The sequence below is a fragment of the Crocodylus siamensis genome, chromosome 15 (genome assembly GCF_052110815.1).
Source record: "Crocodylus siamensis isolate JL-2025a chromosome 15, ASM5211081v1, whole genome shotgun sequence".
NCBI lineage: Eukaryota > Metazoa > Chordata > Crocodylia > Crocodylidae > Crocodylus > Crocodylus siamensis.
This window is the reverse complement of record NC_143409.1, coordinates 15,103,572-15,131,567: the sequence shown is the minus strand read 5'-3', so window position 1 is coordinate 15,131,567 and position 27,996 is coordinate 15,103,572. Positions and strand designations below refer to the sequence as shown.

At 45.2% G+C, this 27,996-nt stretch overlaps 1 long non-coding RNA gene across 1 annotated transcript in view; it reads left to right on the top strand.

Annotated features, from left to right (window-relative positions):
- LOC149852137 (uncharacterized) overlaps positions 1 to 26,239 on the top strand; it is a 100,043-nt gene extending 73,804 nt beyond the window's left edge. Inside the window, exon 5 of the long non-coding RNA XR_016439277.1 lies at positions 25,330 to 26,239. This is a non-coding gene — a long non-coding RNA (uncharacterized LOC149852137). The remainder of the gene's footprint in view (positions 1 to 25,329) is intronic.
- Positions 26,240 to 27,996: the final 1,757 nt, after the last annotated feature.

Below are 27,996 nucleotides of genomic sequence, written 5' to 3'. Positions count from 1 at the left end.
AAGGTTGCGGCAACTAGTTCACAAGCAACCCGGAGGCTGCAATATGTTTGCATAACACCCAGCACAGAAACTGCACAATGCAAAATCCACGGAAATGGGGTAGGTTGCGGGATCACCCACAAACAGCAGCTAGGGCAAAATTCAACAAATAAACAGGTTTCTGTGAATAGTTCACCTATATCTCACAAAGACATCTTTTTTTTCTACCTGCAGAGAGCCAAGGAGCTCTCAGATGAGAACCTAGAAATTGAGACGCATGATTTTGCCACTGCAAGGCCATACTACTTTAGCCTGGGCATTAAAACCAGCTGGCAGCTATGGCTGGTACAGTAAGCTGAGGAAGCATTGTGTAGGCTGAGGAACCATTGCTTGTATGGTTACCTGTTTTCTTCAGTGGCCATTGCAAGGCTCTGGTGCCTTTTTCAAAATCCTAAAACAGCAGCTGGAATAAGTAGGGATCTTTTCTTTTCATTTTTTTTAAAAAAACCTGAAAGCTGAAATTCCTGTGTCCGTTTTGCAGGTCCCCTTTACTGAATGTGCACGGAGACAGGGCACCATTCCAGCTCCAAGTCACTTCTGACCATTTGTACAGGCCCCATCATTGAGGGTACTTTACCCTGACAAAACTGGAGTGGTTAATAAGTGAATGGGCACTATACTATCCAATACACATACAGCAATCTCTGGGTAATTCCCCACTCCAAAAGCGAATGAAAATACCATTGTGCCCAATTATTAGGTGTTGATAATGGGAGAGGAGACATGGGGTAATGCTGCCAGGGAATCAGAACAAAGATGATTAAGCATAGGACGCATTATCCCAGAAGTGAATTAATTGGAGTCTGTTGTGTAGGCAGGTACACAAGCAAAAGCCTCGTATGAGCATGGGGCATGAAGGCTAGATTGAAATATAGTCAGATATAAAGAGTCAGCAAACTTACAATGTCCTCATTTTACAAAGGACCAGTGTCACTTAAACTGGGTTCCTACTTCCCGTCTTTTGGAATCTCTTTTCTTCTCTGTATTATTTAGAAGTGTGTGAACTAGTAACTGCCGTGTTCTGGCAAAATGCAAGAGATCGAGTCCACTATAGGTCTACATAGTGATAAAAGCACATGAATTTCAGAAGATCTACAGCACACAAACAGACACTCGCTCCCGGCAGTGACAAAACTTCCAAAGTTGACATCGCCGTCTGATGTGAACTTTCTCCAGACTATCAAAGCATAAATGTCTAAAGCAATTTACTCCATTTGCAATAAAATAATGAACTATGGCATGTCTATAACCCATGTTGGCACAGCTATCTTAGAGATCTGTCTGTAGATATGCCTCCGTGCCAATGTGACTGGCTCCATTCCCCAGAAATTGAGGACATTCTTAGACAACAACAAAGGCTCTCTGCACTTCCTTGTTCCAGCAGACAAGCTGTCAAAATGCTAATGCCAAGAGCTCAGTATAGCTAACAGAAACCAAAGAGGTGGCAGGTGGCACCACCTGTGCCCATCTAAACCTTGCCCAAAAGAATGTGTCTGGTGGCTGTGCAGAAGTGAAGTTCATCTGGCACTGAGTCAGTGGAAGCAGGTGAGAAGATAAAAAATTGACTTGAATATAGAGGAAGTCATGGATTATTTATAGCTGTGCAGGGACAACTTGGAAGTGGATGGACAGCCTTCCCCGAACAATAACCCCGTAGCTGGCACTCTTCTGCTGTAAGGCGACACAAGGTGCAGATCTGGTCTCACTTCCTGAGCTGGCAAGTGCCGAGGTTGCTGTAGATGCATGCCTTTGGTCCCTTGGAAACATTATGTCTCACTTTGTAAATTAAACCATCATAATCTGGAAGTAGCACTAATAAGTACCAAGAGTCTCCTATTCAGTTGATCTTTGCCAAAGGAAGTTTGCTTTGGTATGGACACAAACAGGAACATAATCTGTGCAGCACTGCATAGAAAAGAAGCTTTAAACTTTACTTCTATGCCACAACTCCCACCAACTTCAGTGGGGCAAGGATATGAAACAGAGACAGAAAGGGAGCAGGGAAGTGGAGGAAGAGAAACAGAGAGTGAGAGAGAAAATCTAATGAATAAAGTCATATGTTTCACGTATCATACACAATGCATCTACTGGTGCTATCTAAACCCCCTGTGATGTTTTCCTATAAACTTCAATACCCCTAGTGCTTTAAAGGCAACTCTTCAGCTGGAAAGCCAAGGGGTTATGGTTTTCTTTGAAAGAAAATCATTCTTGAAAATAATATTTAATGTTACATTACAGGGCAGGTGAATAAAGGGTGTATATTCAAGCTCATTATGTGACCCTTCCCCCTCTTCCAGCTACCCCATCAAATCACTAGCAAGGCTCGCTAGCAACAAAGCATAGCAGCTTTCATCCGTTACATTTGATTGGACAAAAATTCATACTAAAAAGAGGAGGTTATAGCATTCATCAAGAGAGTTGTGTATGGTTCTCACTGAATGCATTGCTTACACATGTTGATCTGATTTATGGTGGCAGGATAAGTGGCATATTGGGGAGAAAGTATGAAGGAACCTGGTACCATATACATTATAGACCCAGATAATTGAAAAAGATGTTCTCTTCCACAGAGCACTGCAGGCCATCTCATCATCATTCCCTTTCTGCTCCTCCTTTAACGGACAAATTGAAAGAGAATGCATTGCTTGCTTCCCACTGCTCTCTCCACTGCCTCTTTTGTGCTATAGCAGTGATGCTCAGTGCTGATGAGATAATCAAATGTAAAATGCATATTATACTCCATGCTCTCAGATGTCACTGTGGAGGAGGGGCACAGAAGCAGGCAATCAGAAATGATGTGACCCTACACTCAAAAAAATGAGACAACCCCAAGCAACACTAGTGGAAGATTCATTTTGCCCCCAGACATCCTTTCCTTTGGGATGGTAACAGGCTTGACAAAATGCTTGTAGTTCCCACTTGCAAAAAAATTACTGTTTCCAAATTAAAAAACCAAAAATGATGGAGTGTAAAAACCTGGAACCCGACTTCTGCATCTGGAAGAAAATTGATTCTTCAGTGGCTTCTCAGCAGAGACATATATTTCATCACAGTTAGGATTCTGCTGTAAGCTGCAGCTTCCTTTTTCATGTAGAAGACAACCAAAGTACAGCTTGAGCAGTAGCGTAATAAGGGTTGGACGACTGGAGCACCAGTCTCCGGTGCCTGCTTAGAACAGGATGCAACCCATGGTAGACACTGCTGCTGTTGCTATCACAACCAGCCCAGCCCAGCCCCTGCCACCACCTCTGCCGCTACTGCAAACCCTGGTAAAATTACACCTCTGAGCTTGAGATGAACTCTGCATTATGTAACTATTGTGTAGAAACTTTTCTATTATCCACTCTGGGGGCATAAGTGCCCCAATTCTAGGAATAGGGAGACATCTACACGCCCCCAGAAGGCAATCCCATTTCTAGAGTGGGGGCACTTATGTACTCAGCAAGGGTAATAGAATCGCTTGCACATTTTAGTCAGGTAACTCAGAGCTGGTTGCAAGCTGCACTTTGACCATTCACTAGGTGAAATACAATTCTGCTCTTAATGTCCCTGCAGAGGAACCTGGAGTAAACGTGTTACCGCAATGTTTCACAAAGCTGGCTTCCCCTTGGCCTTTTATACTAAATATATATATATATATTGGCCTGTACATGCTTCCTGTAAGGAATACAAACTCCACTTCCACCTGGCACAGGCATAAGTGACCTGCTCACCAATTCAATACATTTTTGGAGAAGGTGAGCAAGAGGGAGAGAGGAAATAAGCAGTACTTTAACTTATTAGGATCTTCAGTCCTCAAGGAGTGCTTTGACCAACTCCATATTGATCTGCAGTTAGGATTGCTGGGTTTGGAGGAGCTGCAGTTTATCCCAAGTCTGCTCTTTACAGCACTTCTTGGCTAGGAGGTATGATTAAGCCTGAATGTCAAAATGTACTGAAGAGCTGAGAAATAAACTAACAGGAGATTAATGCACTGAGCCATGCTATTATTTAAAAACCTCCTGGTTGATTTATGCACCTTCTGTAACCCTCATTCACCCCGTCATTAAACTTGCACACATTTATGGACTGCAGCTTTAGACTTCAGCAACATATTGCCATTTTAATCCTGTCTAGCACTGGATAGAGATAGATAACCCCAGTCCAGGCTGTGTTAGTGTGTGTACCAGTCTGATACTTTACCTTCAAAGTGCCTCCCTGCATTGAATTTTGATTTTTTTTTTTTAAGACTCAGTTAGACCTGATAAAACCTAGTTCCCCAAACTGAAATGAAGTCATTTGGCATTGGCACCAACATTTAGATGAGTCAGCTTAGCATTAGCAGAAAGTTTCTTGATGGTACTAAGTAATGATTTTGAAAACGAAACTAACTATAAAACTAACATTTTTATGACTTAAACTAGTTTATTCAAAAGCTATAAGCATTGTAAAATTAAGATTTAAAAATAGGAATGCAGCAAGAAGAGGAAGAAAAGTCAGGAGAAAGAAAAGTAGAGGTAATCAATCTGAAAGGAGGAATAAACGGTTGGAGGGAGAGAAGAAGATAAAACTAGAAGACAGAACTGGGAAGGAAGAGCACGATATCAGTTTGAGACTTTAGGAAAAAATGAGTCATCATTAATTTAAGAGTCATCTTGTGACTTAAATACATGAGTTTGTTGTTTTTGAACTTCCCTTTTGTTTTCAAGGAAGTAAATGTCGCCTGAATAATTACAAGGTCATCTTCAAAAGTGATCAAAATGCCATCCAAAGTCACCACAGTTAAAACAAAAGACAAACTGAATGTTTCAGCCACATCAAGGAGAGTGACTGTTTGCAGTGATGGTGTTGTTTGTTATACAAAGAGGAAATCACATTAATTTAATCTGCTGACATTTATAGCAATGCCAAAAGTGTATTGTCAAGAGACATCACCTAACAAAGCCTGACCAATGTGGCAATTCTGAGTGAAAAAAAGAGCTAAAAAGATTTAAAATAATGAATCTGAAATTAGATGTATATGTCTGGAAATGTGACAACAGCCCTGCAATTTTTTTTACAATTTGGTGTCATCTCACAGATGGCATCACTCTTAAAGGCAAGATCACATGGAGTGTAGGCTAAAGGCTCTTGCTGTGTTTGTGTCTCCTGGATGGAGCTGTGTCCTTTTGGAGGTCAAGATGATCTTTTACATATAGCTGAGCCATGTTAACAGCTGATACCTGCTGAGGGTCTTGTTCCCAGTTTCTGCAAGGTACTATCTTGAGAGATGACGCTTTAGTACACACCTAGTGGGCCAGGGTTGTATTTTTTACAATGAAAGTCACACATATGAAATCTAACTTCCTAGAAGAACTTGGACTTCCTCCTTGGATCCAAATTATTTTTTGTGGAGTAAGACTGTTCAGCAATACGCTGATACAGAGAAACTACTCTGATACAGAGAAAGGCCTAGCGAACCTGTTCACATGGATCCCCCCCCCATCTAGTACAGCCTGTCACAAGAAGTAAGCTGCTGTTCCAATTTCAGTGACTAGGGAAAGTCCAAAAAAATATAAAATAAAATAAAATAGAAAAAAAAAGGAAAAGAAAAAAATAAAATGGCTGTGTCTCCCAGAACTAAATCTAATAAACCGTATACCTTGAAACACCCAGAATGCAGTAGAATACAGTAGCATTGCTGGAAGTGTAGTTTAATCATACTACTACTACAAAAACAACAACAGATAGGCAGACCTTGACTGCTATAAATCAAGTTTCTGGAGTCAAAATTATTTATACCCACAAAGGATATGACCCAACGTATTGTTTAAAAAACAATAACATAGAGTATCAGCCATTGCAGAATGGTTAAATATTTAATGCTCTGTTCCTACTGGACCACTCAGGACTGTGAAGCTTCAGACAAAGGTCCAGATTCAAAGTGGGTGTGGATCAGAATAGCTCCATTGACTCAGTGGAGGAACAGTGGCCTATACGAGATAAGGATCTGCAGGACTTTTGTGCCAAGGACTCCTACAGCTAAGTATCAATGTATTTTGAATTAATGGTTAATGTAAGGGAATCCTGCTTCCCAATGGTGTGAGATTAACTATTTCCAAAAGTCTTAACTCTCCATACTTTAGTGGAACAGGTCGTTTAAATCTGTTCTAAATGTGTAATTGGGTACTTAATATTGGAAGCCAGCCTAATCTCCTGCAGATACTGTACTTTGGTGTATAGTTCTTTAGTACCCTAGGTAATGTTTCTCATTGATATTACAAGTCTCTTCTGTTGCAGCAAATCTTGGAGTGTTTCATGTTAAAAAAGACTTTGCAACAGCTAATCCAGTGATTCTCCACCACAGTGCCATGGCCTGGGGTGCCTTAAGATCCTTTCAAGGATACAGTGGGATGCCATGCAGTGTTAGCACGGTTAAGGGTGTAAACATGATTCACAAGATAAACCCAGGGATTTCAAAGAGGCATCCAGTGTTAAATACATTTTGACTGGCCCTGGTCTTTGAGTCTTTTACAGCAGAAAAAATGCTCTATTATTTTTCCATAGTCAAAAAACAAGTGCAAAGAAAGAGCTGGCATTTTTCAAGGGGTGCCTGGAGGGGATCCTAGTGTCATGAAAGCCCTTCAGTAGGTATATAAGTCTCTTCATCTCTGCTAAAGAAGCCATTGCAAGATCAGAGATAATATTAAAAGGATTTGGTGCATTGTTTGTCTTTGCCACAATTTAACTTTCACCTGTAAATCTATCTTTGGGAAAATTGGGTTTGCTGCAGCTATGCAACTGCTCTCCATAAAATTTTTTGTTGTACCAAAGCATTTTAGGATTCCTAAAATACCCAACTCATAGGCAAGGGACAGATATTCACAAAGCCTGAGCCTGAATTGATTCAATCTTTGCAGGTTAGTCTAATTTGATTAGGCTAAATCAGTTTTGTAACTGGACAGACATCCCAGAAATGCAGGCATATACCTGCAGTGGCTCAGGCTAAAAGCTGGGGGCACTAGAGCAGCCCTCCCTTCCTTTCCATAGCATGAAGCTGGGGGGGGAGGGGAAGGGCATGGCCAGGCTCCAGCAAGAGCTCTGATTAGCCCAGCAGGTAACTGATAACAGTGATTATCACCCAATTAAGAAAACAGAGGGACATTACCAGCTACTTGTTGAGTCTACCTGTTGATTCAGCAGGGACCTTAGCCAGCATGTGGTGTGCTAGCTAATACACAGACACCTCCTCAGCAAGGCAGAGGGGAAAGGGGAATTCCTGCTTAGCAGGCAGTGGTGAGGGGGAGGGGGGAAGCATCCCATAGTCTCTGGAGCTGGAGCCAGAGCAGAGGAGAGGGGCCAGCCCTGTTGTGGAGCAGAGAGTATGCCAGGATGCTGGGGTGTCTGGTTGATCTTAAACCAGGAAGGGATCTGGGACAGACATTGCATAAACCGGTTGGAGCCAAATCAGTTAAGTCTGATTCAGTCAGGTTTATCTTAAATTGGTTTCAGCCATTCTCAAACTGGTTTACGTGCACTGAACATCTGTTATGTTACAGGCTTAAACTAGTTTCTGATCATTTAAACCAGTCTGTGTGTAATGTCTGTTAGGGCTCTGTGAGGCTTTGGACCCTGCTTCGGATCCAGAGAAGCTTCAGATGCTTTGGCCTCTGAAGCAGCACGTCCGGATTGAAGCGCTGGCTTCGTTAGGCTTTCCGAAGTGGTTTGGAGCTTCCAAAGTGCTTTGGAAAACCATTGGGGCCACTTCAGAGATCTGGTCATAGGGTATAATGGGGAAATCAATCAAATATCTATAACTTTGTGGGTTTTTTGTCTGTCATGAATTAAATTTGCATGGTTGGTAGCCTCTGCTGAGAGCTTGAAGCCTGCTAAGTTTCATAAACATCAACCTAGGAGCTTGGGGGGAACTGCACCCCAAATTCTTGAAAGCAAAACTCATGTCACATCTATGCGTTACAACACAGGGGGGTGAAAACTGCAGGGGTGGTGGCCCCTGTTTAGGCTACAAAGCCTGCCAAGTTTCAAGAAGATCAGTGCAGGGGTTTGGGGGGGAACTGCACCTCAAGCTGCTGACAGGCAAAACTCGGGACATGGGTGACACTGTGCGTGTTAAGGCACAGCAGGGTGAAGGTGTATAGCTATTACCAGTTCATGATGTTTCAAGAAATGTGTGAAATTACTTTTTTCAGTTAATCTAGGCAAATGTCAATTGCACTAGCTTTTAAGGAACTGCTGTTGCAAAAGAAATTCTTAAGCGTTAAGTTTAAAGTATGGCAGTGTAAAGAGGCCAAATGATGAAGCTAGGGAACTGCTAGCTACACCCTAGATTGGGTGAAATCACTTAAAGAGGTCTTCCTGTGGATGAAAATTAGTTCTTGAATAAGAACTTCAAGGTCTGGTCTAATAACTATACAGAAAATAACTGTATTAGGTACACTCAGACACTAGTGGAGGTTACTGCTATTGAAACCTTGATTGATTATTGGCTCATTCTTAAATGTTTATGCATGTCATCTAAATTATAAGGTGGGGGGGAGGTGCCAAAACATTAACTTTGATAAATATCAAGGATAGAAAAGATTAAATAATAGTAAATTGATTTTCTAATTCTTCATTGTGCCCTTTCCTATGTGGAAAAGTCTTAAGGCTTCAAAGGGAAAAAAAGGTAACTTTTCTCCTGAAATGTCTTCCAATGTACTGCAACAGGAATTCAAAACTGGAGATGACGAGTAAAAATCCCTATGGAAAAGAGCCTTGTTCTCTAATTTAAGGTCATTTCAGTGGAATTCTAAAAATTCTACTGACTTCCAGGTTTCATTCCCAGCTCCTTTATTTTTCTGTCCAATGACCACTTTGTCTTGATCTGACCAAAACGAATCTTGCATGCCCAAAAGAGTCAGGTTACACACACAAAAGCATATAATGCAGCTAATAGGCAACCTGAAACCAAGTATAAAAAGCAGATGGCACCATATTACCCAGTTGCTTTTCAGAGAGCTAAACCTGTGTGAATTGTTATGCTTATACCAGTGATAATGAAGGCGATTAACACAGTGGGATTCAATTCCCTGGAGGATGTGTGTGGTTTTAAATAAAAGCCTGAAAGTTGGAATGATCATCTTTTGTAATGACTTTTGGATGATACTATCAAAGATCCATGGTTTAAAATTTGTATCAAAATGTCACTCCAGGAAAGAGGCTATGAAGCTCAGTTGTGTTATCTGACTTCAGGAATCCAAAATTAGATTAGTTTCAACAGCATTTGATGAAGTGAACTCAGGCTAACAAAAGCTTATGCACTTCTAGTTTAGTTAGTCTATAAAGTGCACCTGTACTCCACCTCTTCCTTACTTCAGGCTAGCACCACTAACTGCCTGTATTAACTTTTGCCTGAAGATTTAAGATTTAAGCACAAAGATAAGAAGTTTCATTTTTTTCTTAATCTTAGAATAGTAGAAGCAAATCTCAAATGTAATTAGCCTTCTTCTCAGCACACTTCAGCTTCCTCAGCCGCAAAGTAAGGTGGAAGAATAAATCGGAGTATAGGGTGATCATGGTCTTTTCAAGAATATACTTTCAAAAGCAGAATTTTTAAGTCTTAAAGCAGGATCCTCATCTCTTCACTTTGTCCTGTGCAAAAAGACCCCATATCTACTGGGGCTGCATTCCTCGGGTACAAGTACTATAGTAAACAGCTGCAGAGCTATTTCCAGAGGATGTGCTTTATAGGACATGCATTGCTCTGGAGAGTCTAAGCAGGACAGCGATCCACAGGTCAGGCTTGAGGAACTGCTGTAATTTAACCCCCCAGAGCTACTCGGGGGAATCTCGCCAATCCGGAGATCAGCAAGGCATAGAGGCTTATATCTGCCTTAGCTCCCTGTTCCCACAGGCTGCAGCTTCTAAGCAACACTTCCTTGAGGTGCACCACAGAATCCTATTTGAAGGCAGCAATCCTTCATTAATCAGACAAAAATGATTGGAGACTGGGAAACACGACCTATGTGGAAAAGCTTGAAAACTAGAATTTAGTCTGGGGAAGACTGATGGGGAAGAAGTCTCTGACCGCTCTTGAGGTATTTTAAAAAGAGGATGGAGCTAGAGCAGTGGTTCTCAACTTTTTTTGTACCAGGACACATTTGTAAACGTCAATGGCCAGTCCCAACTCAGTCTCCCCACCCTCCAACGCGTGGGTCGTGGGGGGCCCCAGGCAGCCCCTTGCAGGCTGGAACTCTGGCAGCATGCAAGGGAAAAGCCATGGTTTCCCACATTTTTCTCCTTTAAAGAATAAACCATTTTTAAAGTTTGTTGATCCATTTTTAAAGTTTGCTCATGACCCTTTCATATATTCTTGCAACCTGCATGTTAAGAAATGCTGAGCTAAAGTATTCTCAGTAACCACAGAGGACAGGACAAGGAACAATGGCCTTAAATAGCAGCAAGAGAATTTTAGGTTGGATATTAGGAAGACCTTTCTCATGATGAGGGTGGCTAAGTATTGGAACACACTATACAGAAAGGTGATGGACTCTCTATCTTTGTAGCTTTTAAAAGCAGGTTGGTGATGCACTTGACTGCGATGATTTAGACAGGATGATCCTGCCTTGAGCAGGGGGCTGGACTAGAAGACCTCCTGAAGGCCCTTCCAGCCCTCCTTTTTCTAGGATTGAGCATTGTACAGGTATTCTCCTAGGCTTTGTGGAGGCCCTGAAGTCACGGTGACTCTGGGCTGCCCCAGGGGTCAGCCCCCATGGGACCTCATGTTTTTCCCTGTGGCAGTGCACATTTGGTGCCTGCCACCTTAAGGGCTGGGAGCAGGCAGCCTGCAGGTGCAGGCCAGCCCTGATGAGGTGGCCATTTTAGGTTGAAACCCACAGGGCTGCTGGGGCAGCAGTTTGCTGCTACCAGCTGAGGAGGCAACATCTGGCTGAGCTGCTGCTGGGAACATCCTGGAGGCAAGGGAAGGGCAGGGGCTGTTGGGGAAGGTGGGAGGGTCCTGGTCCTGGTCCTGGTCCTGGTCATGACTTGAAACTAGACCCTGCCGGGGAAGGGCAGTGTGGTGGAGCTGTTCATGGTGGAACAGTCCCCCAGAAACGCCAGGTCAGCTACCTCCCTGGTAAAAGGCAGGTAGGGGCACCTCATAACCCTAGCCCCCACTCCTCAGAGGGTAATTATGAGTGTTGGGGGCCAGGTCCACTGATAGAGGCACCTGAGCCCCATGAGGGGAAATGTATGACTCCAGAGGCCCCAGAGAGGGGGAAGTAGTCTGGCCCCCGAGAGGGGGCAATGGATTAGGTGGCCTGCACAGAGTAGGGTGCACAGTAGTGGCCTGAAGGTGTTTGCAGTACTGGTGCTGAGCAGGGCTGAAGGGATGGTCTGAAGGGCAGCATGAGGGCCAAGGAGATGGCCTGCAGACCAGTACATGGGCCAGCCCCTTAACAGTCTGTGTGTGCATGTGTGACCTCACCCGGTGAGGGGCTAGGGGTGGAGTCAGCCTAGCGTTTGGAGAACTGCCTGGCCACCATGCTGATGAGGGTCGCAGAGGGCCTGAGAGGCTGCATGCTGGCCAGCCAAAGAGTGAGTGTTGCCAAGCCTGATAGCCTACAGGAGCTGCTCAAGGGAGCAGGGCAGGATGGATGTGACCCTGTGAGGGGCAGCATGGAACAGGGTAGAGAGAAAGAGGCCCCCAGTGATAGTGGGGGCAGTATGAGTGAGGCCCAGAAGAGGGTAGTATGGGAGAGTCTTAACAGTAGCTGGAGTTTGGCCTGTCTCAAGCTGGAGCTGGGATAATAAACTGGATGCCATCTGTGAGGCATGGTGTAGAGGAGGTACAGAGCCGTGGATAGTGCCCCCTGGCATTGGGGCAGCGAAAGGGCAGCATCCTGCTGCTTATATCAAACAGTACATCAAATCATGGCAGGCGAGATAGGATAGACCCCTAGGCAGGTGGGTGGGCCGACATGAGACCCAGGCCCGGGTTGGCCCCCTGTCATATGCCCATACACAGTTCTTCATAAAATACTGTTGTACGCAGCAATGGTTACTTCTGTTTGGGTTCCATACCCGATTCTCTCTTTCTCCCTGATGTACAGTGCTAGTATAGTGAATAAGCTGCATGTACAGAAGATCTGTTACAGATACAACAGTACATATTAAAGCATAATTAAAATTTCAGACACGAATCAAAATTAGTCTGGCTTCTTCTGAGAGCCTTGTTCTAAGTTGGTTATATGCTTTGGGGATACCTAGGTGCATTTACAGCACATGATTACAGAGATAAAGATAAAGAATAAGAGCTCTTATTTTGTTCAGGGCTTTGATAAAAGACTCGCTCTTACATGTGGATAGTTAAAATCAGAAGGGGTAGAAGGTAATCAAAAGCCAATAAGAACAGGCATGGTAGGCAACAATAACTGTATTTGAAGAATTTATTATTTTCCTCGTGCGTAACTTCAGGTCCAGTCTTTCTGTAGAGAACCGGGTTGAGGTATTTCTGTATTCTGTTCAGGAAGTCAGCCTGGTCAGGAGCAACTTATTTCATAGCAAGGGGCATAACTTGTTAAAAGAGTTGCAAACAAAGAACTGAAGTGCCAAGATGCAATAGTAAGAACTGGCTGCTTGAAGCAGTGAAAGACATGAATTCTGAAAGTTGTTGGTCTGAGATGCAAACAATGCTACCTACAAGGACATTTATATAAGCTTTCCTCTTCCATTTTAACTTAACCAACATAATACAAACCAATTGACTGATCCATGGTGGTTTGTTTCGAGAAGGCCGTCCTGGGTCACTGCAAAATATCTGCTGGCTGTATGATTCCCAAGAAATATAAGTCATGACAAAGATCAAGACCAGGGGTGGGCAGAATACAGCCTGTGGGCTGGATCTGGCCTGTGGAGGGACTTTGTCTGCCCACAGTGGGTCCTTCAGTTCTGCCTGGTCCAGGCCCGGTCTGGCCTGTGGCATGTCCCACTCCCCCTGAGCATGCAGCAGGGCTGGGGTGGCCCCACAGCTGGACTGTCTTCCTAGGCAGTGGCAGCTCCTGCTGGCTGCTGCCACCCCTGACCTCAGCCCTGTTGTACCCGTGTGCACAGCCCTGACCCCAGCCTGTCCTGTCCCGTGCTGGCTCTGGACTCAGCCTGGTGGAGCAAACCAGCTCTGGATCAGCCGGAACCAGCATGCACAGCCCTGACCCTGGCCCGCTCTGAACTCGCCCACCCACACTGAGCAGCAGTGCTGGCAACTAGGCAGAAGCTGCTGCTCAACACAGGGGGAAAAAGCAGCCCCTCGCCATTCCTGCTGCTGCCAGGCCCTTCTCATTGCAGCTGCCCAATACCCACCGCCTGCTGAGAAACAGCCAAAGCAGCAAAACCCTGTGTGGCAGACCACTTGCAGTGCCTGCCAATTTAAGGGCTGAGTCAAGCAGCCAGGAAAATGCTGGCTGCCTATATAAATACAGCAGTTTGCTGCTGGCAGTGGAGGCAGAAACATCTAGCTGAGCTGCAGCAGGAACACCTTGACAAAGACTCCTGCTCTTACCTTCCTGGGCATGACCCAGAACTGCACCCTGCTGCGGAAAGGTGGACTGGTGGGTCTCCTAGTGGTGTGGGAGCCCCCAGGAAATGCCAGGCCAGTTATCCCAGCTCCCACATCCTAGTGGGTAACCCAGCAAGGAGGTTGGCAGGACTAAAGGGGTCCAGAGTGGGGCAAGGAGCCTGGAGTGAGCGAGTGAAGGGCAAGGAGTCCAGACTTAGGCTCCACACCCTTTCCAAGTGAGAGGCAAGGAGCCCAGAGGCTAGGTGCCATGACTGTGAGGGGCATTGAGCCCAATGATTATGGCCAAAGTTAGGGGCTGGGATATAGTTACAATTCAGATGCCATCTGCAAGGCATGGACTGCGGTGTAGGGGAAGTTCAGAACCACAGACAGTTTCCCCTGGCATTGGGGCATGTAATGGGTAGTCTCCCACATTTTTTTTACCACCCATTTTGAGAACAGCAAAGTCATGGCAGGTGAGACTGGGCAGTCTGCCCCATAGGCAGGGGTGCAGGCTGGCATGACACCTGGCCTTGGGAGCTGCCCCTGTCACACCCTGAAAAATCATGTCTTTTTACAACACTTCTTGAAAAGGCAGTGCCCCCTTTACTGATTGTATTATTCAGTTAGAGCACCCATCAGTGATGTGGGAGACCAGACTCAACTGTCTCTAGATGAGGAGACTCAACGATGTATTTCCCACCTCATAGAAAGTACCCTGACCAGCAGGCTAGAGAGCTACTCACTCTCTAGCTCTCTGTCTAAATAAATAAATCACAGAAAAATAGAGCTGGAAGAGACCCCAAGAGTTCATCTAATCCAACCCCCTTAGGGCAAGATCACACCTGTCTAAGCTGTACTTAAAAAATATAATGACAGAAATGCCACAGCCTCTCTGAAACAGATTTCCTTGAGATCTAGGTTACCTAACTGTTGTATCGCCAAATACCATTCTCTGAATACTTAGTATTTTATACAAAGAAGAACGGATTCAACAAATGGGAGTGAGAAAATCTGGCCCACGAATCCCATACCTCCAGGTGACCAAGACTTACCTGGATGGTGGAAGACTTTTTTGTTCGCATCTTTGCCTGGAATCAGGCTGGAAATGCATTTAAAATTTGGATATCTCACACCCCAAGTCAGTGTCCTGACCACTTTGTATATGGGGACAGGTACTATCCTATTGGTTGATTTCACTGTGCAAAGAAGCAGGGAAGGATTTTTGTCTGAAGCATGAATCTGTGACACTTGGTTTACTGAACAGTGAAGACATGTTGGTGCCGCATGCTTCTGCCTCCTCATTGGAAACCTCCTAATGGATCAGGAAGACCTGACTGGATGGTCTCTGCCATTGTCGTAGCCAACACTTTCACAGAGACTTCTGGATCTTCTCTGCTGCCAAATTACAGAATGTCCTGTTTCTAGTGACTTAAGTTCTGATACCAGGGATGAGTTATGCCTTTTGAGCGAATGAGATACGATAGAAACTGTACAGAGAGTACTGCTTGCTATGGGGCTTTCTTACATTTGTCTTTCTAATGGCTTTGCATGTCACTGGTAGAGCAGCCTATTTTGCTTTTAGACCTTTGAAAAATTAGTGTGTACTAGACTTACGATGTTAAATAGACTATAAAAGTTAATGGCTAAGAGACTGCATATATTAAGAGCCAGGAAAAAAAAGACTGATCTCATCGTGAATGTACGATCTTCCATGGAGCCCCTTTAGACAAACAGCTGGAAGTGAATTTCGCTCAGTGGGTTCTTATATGCATGCCATCCCGTAAGAATTCAGCATCTCTCTTCATTGTTAAGTGCCTGGCTCTACCATAGTTTTTTCAGAGGAATGTTTCCTGGAGGGCTGGGTAATTTTGCTTCCTGGCAAAGTGAAAGGCCTCTCTTGTCAAAGTGTAGCCTTTCAAGATTGAGCTCCTGGGGCATAGGTTAGGGTCGGACAAGGGGTGCCTAGGCCATGGTTTGAGTCAAGCCCAATAAGGCTGTCTGTGCTGGGGATGCTATAGTTGGGCTTTGCATGACTACACAGCTAGATATGCAGGGCTAGGCTGAGTCCTCCAAGCTAAGGATAGGGTTTCCTCACTTTAGGCTCTGTGAGAGAGCCCTACAGGTCCAACCAAAATGTTGTGTTACAGTTAGGGTTCTGCCAGGTTTGGATACCCAGGTTCATGTTAAGGCTTGGTTAAGTTGTGTTCTGCAGACCGAAGTTAGTGGTGGGCCAGGTTATGGGCACTCAATTTCATAGCTGGTAGGGTCAGAAGGGACCTGCACAGATCATCAAGTCCGACCCCTGTCATGGGCAGGAAAGAGTACTGGGGTCAAACGACCCCAGCAAGGTGTTTATCTAACCTCCTTTTGAAGACCCCCAGGGTAGGAGCGAGCACCACTTCCCTTGGAAGTTGGTTCCAGATCGTAGCCGCCCTGACTGTGAAGTAGCTCCTCCTGGTATCTAGCCTGAATCTACCCTCTGTCAACTTATGGCCGTTATTCCTTGTTACTCCCGGCAGTGCTTGAGGGAACAGGGACTCTCCCATTGCCTGCTGGTCTCCCTTGGCCAGTTTGTAGACAGCCACCAGGTCCCCTCTCGGCCTTCTCTTGTGGAATATGCACAGGTTCAGGTCTAGTAGCCTTTCCTCATAGGGCCTGCCCTGCTGCCCCCTGATCATATAGGGCCCTATGCACCCTCTCCATGTTGTCCACATCCCTTTTGAAGTGTGGTGCCCAAAACTGGACACAGTACTCCAGCTGTGGCCTGACCAGTGCTGCATAGAGGGGGAGGCTCACCTCCTTGGACCCACTCGAGATGCATCTGTGGACGCATGACAAGGTGCGGTTGGCCTTCCTGACCACGGCCCCACACTGCCGGCCCATGTTCATCTTGGAATCAATAACGACTCCAGGATCCTTTTCTGCCTCTGCACTGACGAGAAGGGAGTTCCCCAGCTTGTAGGTATGCTGCTAGTTCTTCCTCCCCAGGTGCATCACCTTGCACTTTTCAGTATTGAAACCTGTCCATTTCTCATCCGCCCACCCCTGTAACCTGTCCAGATTAGTTGTAGCCCATCCCTCTCTTCTAGTGTGCCCACTTCTCCCGATATCTTAGTGTCATCCACCAATTGAACAAGGTGCTTCTGGAAGCAGGGCTGTGCAAAGCTTTGGTCCATGATTCGATTTGGCCCAATTCAGCAGCCAAATCTTCAAATTCAAATGAAGTCAGAACCTTTAATCTGTCCGAATTGAATCCAAACCCTCCGAATTGATTCAGAGAGATTTGGCGATTTGGACATAGACACAGGTTTAAATGTTTTCTACAGATATTGAGGTACCAGGTGGCTTGTGAATGCTGTGGTGCTGGGGCAGATGGAGCATCCCACAGAAGTGCAGGGGGACCCCAGCATGCTTGGCAGCAGACCTGGAAGTGGACCCGAAGCACTTCTGGGTTTGCTGGGGAGTGTGCTGGGCCCCCCCCCCCCCCACTCACACACCCCTCCAGCTTGGTGACTGGTGCCTCCTGCATCTGGGGGAGCACCCAGTGTCCCCCTGTGGCCAATTGCCAAGCTGGGGGTGCAGGGGGACCCCCCCACAGGCTCTCCGGTGGACCCAGAAGTATTTCCAGTCCACTTCTGGGTTTGCTGATGAGCATGCAGGGGGCCCCACTGTGCTCCTGTGGGATGCTCCATCTGCCCCAGCATTGCAGCGTTAACGAGCTGTGCCTGGTACGTAGAAAAGTATGTAGAAAAAACATTTAAATCTGTGTCTATGTCTAGATCACACTCTCTGAATCAGTACTGAATCTTCAGATTTGGATTTGACCGAATCAGATCAGGGCCAGTGATCCAAATCAATGAATAGAATCACCGTCTCCTATTTGTATTTGGCCCGAATTGAATAGGGCCCATTTCACACACCCCTAGCACTCTCCTACAGTTAGCATTAGGCCAAATTGATCTCTTTCAGTTAAGATTAGATTTGGGCCAGACTAGGGACCCAGGGCTTTGGATAAGGCACGTACCTATAGAACTCATGGGGCCAAGTATACAATGGATTGACTAATCAATCCCAGCCCCTGCACTGCCTTTCTGAGCCTTTACATTTGCATCTCAAATATGAGCACATGAACAGCTTCAGCAGCCTAGTCCTGAGTCCTTGATCACCTGCTACCTTACCATTAGCTAACATTGCCCAATCAGCCTACATCCTAACCCAAACTTGACAAATCTTTCCAAATCTACTCTGAATCCTTCTCATAGCACTACCCCAGCCAATCAGAATGGTATTTAAAGTACAATTGGGTCCACAGCAGTTTCTAGATCCAAATGCCTTCTGGGCACTCTTGACAACAGAAGCCAAGTCCAGAGTTTAAATAATCACCTCTCTGTTCATATAGTGATTCAGATTCAATCTGCTTGTCCATGCCCTGAACATTGGGGTATTCACAGTCTCGATCCACAGCCCAGAATTCACAGCTTGGATGGTCTACACATAGCTGTGTATACAGGGAGGGAAAACTATCTGTTTGTGGAAGAGTCATTTGTTCCCTAAATATTTCTGTAAGTCTGTGCAAGCAAAAAAAACCCCAAACAAACACTTTCATATTTTTTTTTTCTGAATGTTTGGCTACTATTATTACCACCTGATCCCAAGTCTATTTCTGCTGCAAATGGCTCTCTTAGGAAGTTATTGTGTATTCCTTTTAATGCCCTTAAATGTTATCAGTTGCCTCTACAAAGCAGTTGTCACCATCTCTTGTAAAATCTAACAAATTGTTAGTTTGCTTCAAGTGTTTTCATTTGTCATAAATCAGATTAACAAGACTAAGTGCCATCCAATTCTTCCCACTGAGGCTTGAGACTTTTTGAACTATGTGCGTTGCACTTTTCCAGCTGTGCCAGCTCTTTTTATCCATTAACCCCAAACAAATTAGGCTAGAACTTCTCTTTAACACATCCCTTCCTTCACAGATCATAAAAAAATATAACCATGGAAAAACTGCACAGTTGTAGTCATTTTTAACAAACCTCTCTTCCCTTGTTACAGAAAGGGTCAAATCTGCAAACAAGCTTATATACCTGGAGTGGAATTCTCTCTGTTAGGATTAGATCTGGGCCAGACTCAGGACCCAGGGCTTGGGATAAGGCATATGCCAACAGAACTCACTGGGCTGAGGCCCTGGTTTCCCTTTGGAAGAGGGCTATCACTTGAAATGTATAAAACTTTCCATATGTCCATCATTTTAGCCCCCCCACTCCCAAAAAAAAAAAATCAAAATTAGTGTCTATGCCCTGGGCCAAATGTAAAATGGATTGACTAATCAATCCCAGCCCCTACACTACCTCTCTGAGCCTTGCATGGTTTTTGGTTGTAGCTGTGTTGGTCTAAGGACATAGGCAGGCAAGCTTCTTTGGGTGGATGAGATATCTTTTATTAGACCAACTGAGTAGCTGGGAAAAACGTTCTGCTCTCTGAGCCTTTCCATTTGCATCTGTTAACTGCTTGCATCCACAAATGTGATCCTCAAAACCTCTGTGCTGTGAGAAGGAAGAGCTCTGTTAGGCAAATGCCTTAATCACAGACCACTCAGGCTTCCTCTTGTTCCATCTAGTCAAATCTTTAGTCATCAAGACTAGGGACAGGGACAGACATTACAAACTGACTTAAGTGATCAGAAAATGGCTTACACCTGTAACAAAACAGATGTCCAGTGCACATAAAACAAAACTGATGTCCGGTGCACATAAAATGGCTGAAACTAGTTTGAGATGCTACATTCAACTAGGTTTATCAAACTTAGCTGATTTGGGTCAAACCAGTTTATGCAACATCTGTCCCTTACCCCTTCCTGGTTTAAGTTAAATCAGAGTCCACCAGCATCCCAGCATGCTCTCTGGGCTGGTTGGGGCTCTCTGCTCCATAGCAGAGCTGGCCCCTCCCCTCTGCTCCCTGGCTAGAGCTCCAGCACATACTTGCAGGCACAGCAGTGTCTGTTGGATTCCCTGTGCCCCTTTTCCCCCCTACCACTTGCTGCTTAAGCAGAAATCCCTTCCTCCTCTCTGCCACAGCATGGACCATAGCCAACATGCGGTATGCTAGCTAATGCTGTGTAAAGCTCCAGTAGAGACTGCAGACACAACAGGGTCTGCCTGGCTTCCCCATGCCCTGCTTACCCCACTCCCTTGCTGCTCAAGCAGTAAATCCCCCCTCCCTCCCTTCTTCCACAGCATGGACCCCAGCCCCATGGACCCTAGCATGTGGTATATTAGTTAATGCCAAGAGGTGTGTGTGTGTCTCCAGTTTCACTGGGGCAGGTAGACAGAACAATGACTGCCTAGAGCTATTTGGAGCTAATCAACAGGTCAGCTGGTAAGCTGTTTAAGAAGTTTGAAGTAATGGAGAGGGGCCATTGTTTTGCTAATCGGGTGATAAAGACTGTTATCCCTATCAGCACACAGCTGGCTTGCTTGCCTGGCAGTTTGCTGCAGGCAGTATGATGAAGCAGGGAGGGAGATTGAAAAACTCTGTATCATGAACAGATGCATGCACTGCACAGTCCCCCTCCCCTTGCCTTAGAGTGCTAGCCTGGGGTTGGGGGTTAGCAACACTCCCACCCCTTGAGCAGCAAGTGGGGGAAAAGCCTGGGACCATGCAGGCAGACCTCGCTAATGAAAGAGTCCTGCCAGAGCCTGGCCATGCCCTCCTCAGCTCAGCTCCCTGCAGAAGGGAAGGGGGAGCTGCTCTAACACCCCCTGTCTTTTAGCCTGATCCACTGCAGACATGGATGCCTGAATTTCCGCAGTCCAGAGAGAATGTCTGTCCAGTTTCAGACTAATTCAGCCTAGCCAGGTTAGACTAACCTGCAAAGATTGAATTGATTCAGGCTTTTTGAATGTCTGTCCCTAGCCCTCAACTCCCATAACCTTCTGATTATGTGAGAACACAGTTCCTCCCTTAGTGAGAATGGCGCACAGTCTGTTCCCTAGATATTTGCTTTCTTCCTTGCTCATAATACCTTATGCAGCATATACTGTAAGCTTCCTGATGCACCTTTTTTACATGAAGCTGGAGGGGTGTACTTTATTTCTTGGCAACTTTTACGATGTCAACTAATCCTTCTAATGGCAGCAGCAAAAAGTCAATCCCCTTCTTCCAGCCCCAGAAACCAAATGGAAGGGTTAACTCAGAAATCCCGTTGTATTAAAGACTGTGCTACAGCAGCTTTCTGTCTCCTGTCTTTTTTCTAGACAACTTTAGCCACTTTTAGCCACAATTTCTGGCAAGTGCTTTGCCATGCTTCTAGAAGCATATTGTGCCAACCTCATCCCTGATGAAACTCTCTGAAATCAATAGTTATACCAGATGCATATTTGACCTATGGATTTTCTTACGTATTCAAAGGTAAATCTTATCTTTCCCTCACATACTGCAGTTGTACAGAACACATTATTTCTACTGAAAACCCACAGTAGCATAGCAATAGCATTAGCTGCAAGTGACTAATGCAAATATAGTGAAATGCCTTGTCACCATAACAGAATCAAAATGCATTGACAAATCAAAGTTTTCAGTGATTGTATGGGTGTCCATTTGCTTTCATAAGAGCATTTATAATATTGAATTTATCATAAAATTTTAGCAGCTTCTGCTGGTAGGCTACTGTTCAATAGGCCTGACACCAAAGGTATTGCCTAAATGCGGTCCCATTCATGCTAATAGGATTATTGCTCCTGTGGCCTTTATTGGGATGAGAACATGGGTACACAAATTGTGTGCAATGTTTGTAAAATTCAATACTCTGTCTGCACCTTTCTGCCTTCAGGGTAGAAAGAAGTGACAACTTTTGCCTGATCTGGCCCCTAAAAGTGCTCTACAGCCATGACCAAATAAGTGCATGGCTGCAGACTACTTCAAAAGGGCCTTATCCCACAAAAATCTGAACCCTTACTACATGAGTGTTCAAATGAAGGTGCTCCAAAGCAGAGTGCCCTCAGTAACTCCTGTCTGCACCTACCAGGAGCAGGACTTGGCAGACACAGTCCAGCACTGCTCCCAGTGCTGTTTTCAGAATGGGGAGGGGACTGGAGAGCTGCAGGTGGGGGGCTCCAATCCACCCCTCTTCTCCCACTCCAGCTCAGCTGAGGAAACCCCAGAATAAGCCTCCCTCCCATGCCTCTTTCCCTGACATCTTCAGTTAGCATGGAGAGCTGGGAGAGATGGGGCAGAGCCTTTGTCCCTGAGTGGGCTCTGAATTGGTGCTGATCTCCCACCCACCCCAAACCCAACAGCTAACTTCTGTTGGGTTGGGAGGATTAGTCTAACTCATGGTGCTTTACAGAAAGCGCCATGAGTTAGACCTAGAAGCTATACTTCTGCCTGCACCTAAAGTGCAGGTTGGGACTGTTGCAGAGCACTTTGGTGCCCTGCTCCTATAAGGGGGAGGTATGTAGCAGGGCACTGAGGTGCCTGCTACTTATGGAGCAGTAATGAAGAGGCACAGGTGCAGGTTGCTAGGGCAACCAGTGGGAGTCAGCTGATCAGAAGGGGCAGGGCCTGGCTCCTACATGGCTTCCAGGCTGAGGCCAGGCAGGCAGTCCCTGCTGGCAGCCAGAGGGGTAGGAACTCTGCCAGAGCAAGAACAGAGAAGAGGCCAGAATGCACGAATGGTTGTTACGGGTGAATGATGAAGCACCCTTGGGGGTGGCTCGAATAATGTTGTAGCCAGTTGGCAAAGGTTTATGTTATAGCCTAGGGGCTTAAGTTTGTGTTGACTGTTTACTATCAGTGGTTTGGGTGAGGCTATTAGGGGTTGGAGGAGGCCTTATAGTGGGTCCATGGCGGCATGGAGACCGGGGCACCAGAGAGGGTGCAGTATTGGAGTGAGCTGACCCCAAACATGTGAGAAGCCACTGTAAAAGGAGTGTGCTGACTCAAGCATCGGGGAGGGGGTGCAGCATTGAGGGGGTGAGCCAACCCAAGCGCCAGAGGAGGTGCTGCACTGGGGTGTGCTGACTCGAGCACTAGGGAGGACGCAATGTTGAGGTGTGCTGACCCCAAACCCCAGAGCAGGGGGCAGCGTGAGGAGCCCTGGGCAAAGGGAGCAGCAATTTGATGAGCACCTGTGGGGTGCGGTGAGAGACAAGGTTGAGGAGAGCTCGAGAGCAAGACAAGGGCTGTGGCTAAGACCAAACAAAGTCTGGTACATCAGCAAGGCTTGGGGTGTGGTAAAGGGGTGGTTGGAGCCACGCATAGCCCATAAGGCCGGGGTGCCCAGGAACACCCATTAGCAGAGCTGGGCTAATGTAGCAGGAGGTAAACTGTGTCCAGGCAGATGAAGAAGCAGCCTCCCTATCATATACATTTAAAGACATGGTGGGCGAGAATGAAGGGTGCTTTGTAGGTGAACTGGACATGGTGAGGGGCACTAGGGGAGAGCATGGTGACCCCTAGGGCGCCTCTCCTGCTACAGGGACCAAGTCCCTACAACAAACACTTACAAGTAGAGGCAATAGGATCAGCACTTATGTCATCAACTTGTAGCTCCCATTGAAATGCATGCCCCCAACACTGCAAATGTTTCTATCATTGCTAAGCAACTTAACCAAACAGGAAATGAATGCTACATTCAACTTGAATTGGAGAAAAATTTGAGAGACCAAACTCATTTCTGGTCAGGTCTATGGAACTACTCCCCTTATTTTGAGGACAAGTCGCAATATTTTAATAACTCAGTGCAATTCTTAAAAGTGGTAATTCACCATTTTTCATAAAGACCTTTCCTCTGGTTTTGGTTCAGACCATAGATTCCCAATAAAATGTTCATGCTAAGTTTCCAAGACAATATGACAAGTGGCTCGAACCCAGATACTCTATTGGAATGGCAAAGCTTCACAGATCATGAGAGAAAATTTATGCAAAAAAATTAGTGCCTGTCCACTCCAAACAACAACTAAGAGCCTGACCCAAAGCCCAGTGAATTGATGGAAAGACTCCCAGATCTGAATCTACAGCAAGCCTGGGTGAACACTAGGCGATTCCAGGTTTCATAACAACGTTTTCAGACGTTAGAGTGACCACTTTAAATCTAGTCTCAAAATGACTCCCACAGATTTGAACTCCAACTGATTCCTCTAGCACCTATATCCAATTGGGTTTCTCTCGTATCTGCCCAAACTGGCTTAGCATATAAAAAAAGTCTGCTGGCTCAGTGACAGACATGGAAGTCTGGCATCTTGTTATTCTTGGTTTCTTATGATACTACTACAAAATACAGGGATTCACACACTATAGTTATTAGAAATAACGGTGGAGTGACAGGTTCCAAGACTATCATTTTTACAATCAGAAAGCAGGGAATTACATATCGTAAGCAAGCTGTACATAGATAGGTTAACAACCGTACAACATAAAGCTCTTTCAGCGAGAGTGCAGCTATTTCAGTATAGTTGACTGTCATTTTTTTTGTTCTCCTAAGTTTTTACTCCAACTGAAACTTTCTATTTGTTGTAACATAGTTTTGCAGTCTGGGTTAGATCTTTCCGGGCATGAGCTTACTCATGGAACCAGTTTTCCTGAGCACTTGGATTATCATCACACACTTCTCATGTATTTTCCTCTTGTTACAGCCCTCACTATCAACATGTACATAGGATGAGTTAGTCCTCCTCAGGATGAATCATATGACATGAGGGCCCTCTCCTATTTTTAACTGAAGTCAGCAAGAGATTTGCCCTTTACTCCAGCAGCAGGAAGAATCCCAAAACATTTTCCATGCTGTTTGAAAGAACGTTTTTCAGACTTGCTTCTAAGCCACAGAAGGGAACCCTGATCCATTTGACTCCCTCTCAAGCAATGTCCCAAGACGGCCAAGCTGTCATCTTTGCTATTTACATCCGTTTTGATGGCCTCAATGGTGCAGGCTGAATCGTTTCAAACTCTCATATTATTTATGAAGCCTATAGTCTTCCCGACAGGGAGGCTGATTTTGATAGGCAGCAGGTCTGGGTCATTTCAACAGCACTTCATATTTATCCACTTTCTGAGGTGTATCACTAGGATTCCTCCAAGGAGTAATAGCATTTCTCATTGCAGCTGGTGGCCTGGCCATAGCCAATCAACAATAAGTGGGGGTGGGAGGGAATCCACCCTTTAAAATTTGATGGAGGGTGGGGGGGGGGGGGGGAAAGAGAGAATGCCATTGTGCCTGATCTTTCCTTGCGAAAGAAAATCTACTGCTATATTCTCACTGACACAAATACTGTAGAAACCCTACCTCTGGTGTTTTAAATGATGACCCATTATTGGAAATTCCTGGGTCTGCTGTTTTATAGCAAGACTTACCACATCCCTGAGGTCCTATGAGAGAAGGAGCGGCCATCTGCATGTCTGTTCTCAGGGTGGCTCAAGCCATCTCTTCCATCTGTTCACATGGTGGTATTCTGTGAACCTAAAGAGGAGTCGAGCTTCTGGCAGACCAATGTGGGGGCAGTGGGGAGGAAAACAGTTGGAAATTAGCTATACTGCCTGCCTAGTGATGGGAATCAGCTGAAGATCATCAAAAAGAAAGGTGACTAGAGCCAATGCAAATTGTTAGTGAAACCAGCACCTGGCTGTAGCTAGGTCTTTTACCACACAGAATAGCAATATGCACCTGCTTCCCCTCTAAGCTGAGTGCACGCAGGACATTTCTGGAGGGTGCAGCATTTGGTTAAACCTTTAAATAGTTTAGTTGAATGTAGCATGAATTTAATGATTTGATTTCTGTCTTCTAGAAAGTAGCTGCTTCACTATTCTGTAATGCTTCCAGCTTGACACAAATGAATGAACGTTGCATGCCCTGGGCACGAGACAGGTATGGGCAAGGGGCGAATGAAGAACGAATGGGAGTTTTTCCATGAGGAAAAAGGAGAGAGGATGTAACTGTTTATGTAAGCGACAAGGCGCCAGACATGTGAATTACCAGCCAGTAACTAACTAACAAACGGCTGAAGAATCCCTTTGAAGCTCAAGGGCACAAAGGAGATAACAGAAGAAGAAATGCTGCCACGTGGGCAACAAGAACACTTCAAGGCTGAGACCCATTTTTTACAACTAAAGTGACCCCAATTTGAGATAAGAAGAGGGATGCAAAGCAGCTGCTAAAACCCAAACTAAGCATGGAAAAAACCTCAAAAAGTGAAACAAGGACTGGCAAACCCTATAAAAAGAGGACCCAAGTGATGCCAAGTGGGTGAAATCTTCTGTCTTCCTTTCCAGAGCACAGATGCATCTGCTTTTTCATCTTGCTCCAGCTATTGTCTTTCACCACCATCATCGGCTTCAGCGTCAGCTACTCAGTGAACACCCTGTGTTAACATTGAGTAACTATATCTGGTGTCTGTCTGTCTGCATGCAATGGTGGTTCTGTGTGTGCTGGTGTGTGATGGGCATGATGATTCGCAGGAATGGTGTGTCAGAACCTTTGTGTCTAACTCGTGTAATCATTCTGCCTTATCCCCCTTTTCAAAGCCTCGCTTGTGATTTAAGCAATTAAGTTAATTTGATAACAAGAGCAGATGTCTGAGAGTTTTCTCTTTAAAAAATAAGAATAAATAAATTGGCATGGTCACAGCATTATCATTTTTAAAGCCAGCTAATGCTTAATGTGTCAGTGGGAATGTGGTTTAAAAGATGATTGTTCTGTCTGCCTTTTTGCTGGATGAATGCCTGACTTGGGATTTACCTCTCAACATGAGAAACTTGGGTGCTTTAGAGCCACATCTTGGCTGCTGATGGGCGTGAAAATCATTCAGCTTCTTCACAGCCTTTTCTGCACTAGATGTGCTGAAGAAAGTTGTCCTATTAACCTTTCCTCTACCCAGTCTCAACATGACAATCCAATTGACAGACTAGGCCAAAGTTTCCAAAAGTGGCCAGGTAACTTAGGTCCTAAGTGTCCAATCTGCTTTGAAAAGAGCATTTGGGCACTTCTGAGCATGTTAATTATCCTGACTACAATATCCTTCTAGAAGGTCACTCCATTTTCTATGTTTAAGAATATATTTCTTGCTTTGAGTACTCTTCCAGACTTGTCATGTTTTTCAGGCAGTGTCCCAGATTTGGAATCCAATTCCTTCAGGTCCACTCCACTAAGAAGTCATTTAAATGTTTTTATAGATTTTGATCCACATGCTCTTTCTTTTTATAACTCACTATTCATTCAAGCTGTCAGAAGTAAAAACCAATACAATGATAACAAATGGAGGACAATTCTGGTTCTGTTATTCTAAACCTTTCCAGTTCAGAAAAACTCCTGGGGACAAATTAAGGCAGAATCCTTAGGTTCTCTGAGTACTCTCAAGAAGCCCAAAAAGGCAGCATGTCATTGCAAAACTTATGGCCACATCCACAGCTGGTATAAATGTGCAATGCTCCACAAATTTCACTTCCTATTCTGATTTGGATCAGGTACTGCTCAGATCTCCAAGAAACTGCATGGGGCAGAGGGGAAAACAAGTATGTTAAATGAAAAAGAGTATGACTGAGGAAGTATCTGAGAATCACAAGGGGGTCAAGACCAAGTCATACAGTCCCATTTAGGTTTTTATTCAGTTTAGAAGAACCCCATAGAAGTCCATGGAAAGTCTCATACAGAGGCAAAAATCTGTATTGACCAAGGCATGCAGGTGATTAAAACTATGTACGGGGCTGGATTAAGAGAGGCAAGCCACACCTTTATTATCTTAATGTACCAGAAATTTGAATATGTCAAATGTGAGGGTTCCAGTGCTTGAATCTTCATAACCCGTAATTCAGGCTAGGCTTTTGTTATGAACTCCCCAGAAAAGCTCTGGCCAGGGACCCCAACTCCCCCTCCCCCCCCCCGCCTTAACGCAGCCACTCTGAACACCTTTAAATCCAGTCCAGGCACATCAGCTTCTAGACTAGATGAGCTGCTGGCTCCTCGGGCTCTGAGGTTGGGCCTTTCGGTCTGTATATCTTCTCACTACATGGCCTCACAGTGAGCTATGCTTAGGTTCAGCTTCTGGAGAAGGATCTGACCTCTTTAAAAGGGATGAAGTGCACCCAAAGACATGTACAGCCAAGCTGGTAGTCCTCCTTAGATATAAACATTGTTAGTTTATATCTGCAATACAGCCGGCAGAATCTTTGTGTCATAATGCCCAGGCCAAAACTCAGCCTCTGCCCCTTCCCTTATGTCTCTGGGATCTCTTTTTCAAACCAGCTGGACCTTCCTGAGGTCTCCTCTGGGCACCAGAGATCGCAGGGAGTCTTCAGGGCCTGAGCTTGATGGTGCTCAGGTGTGTCTTCATCTTGCAAATGAGTTCACCGTACTCCTGAAGACCCCTTCCCTAGTAGCTGACACACTTAGTAGAAGCCTCACTTTCTCTCCCAGGTCTGATTCAGGACAAGAATTACATTCTTTCCTAGGGCATAAC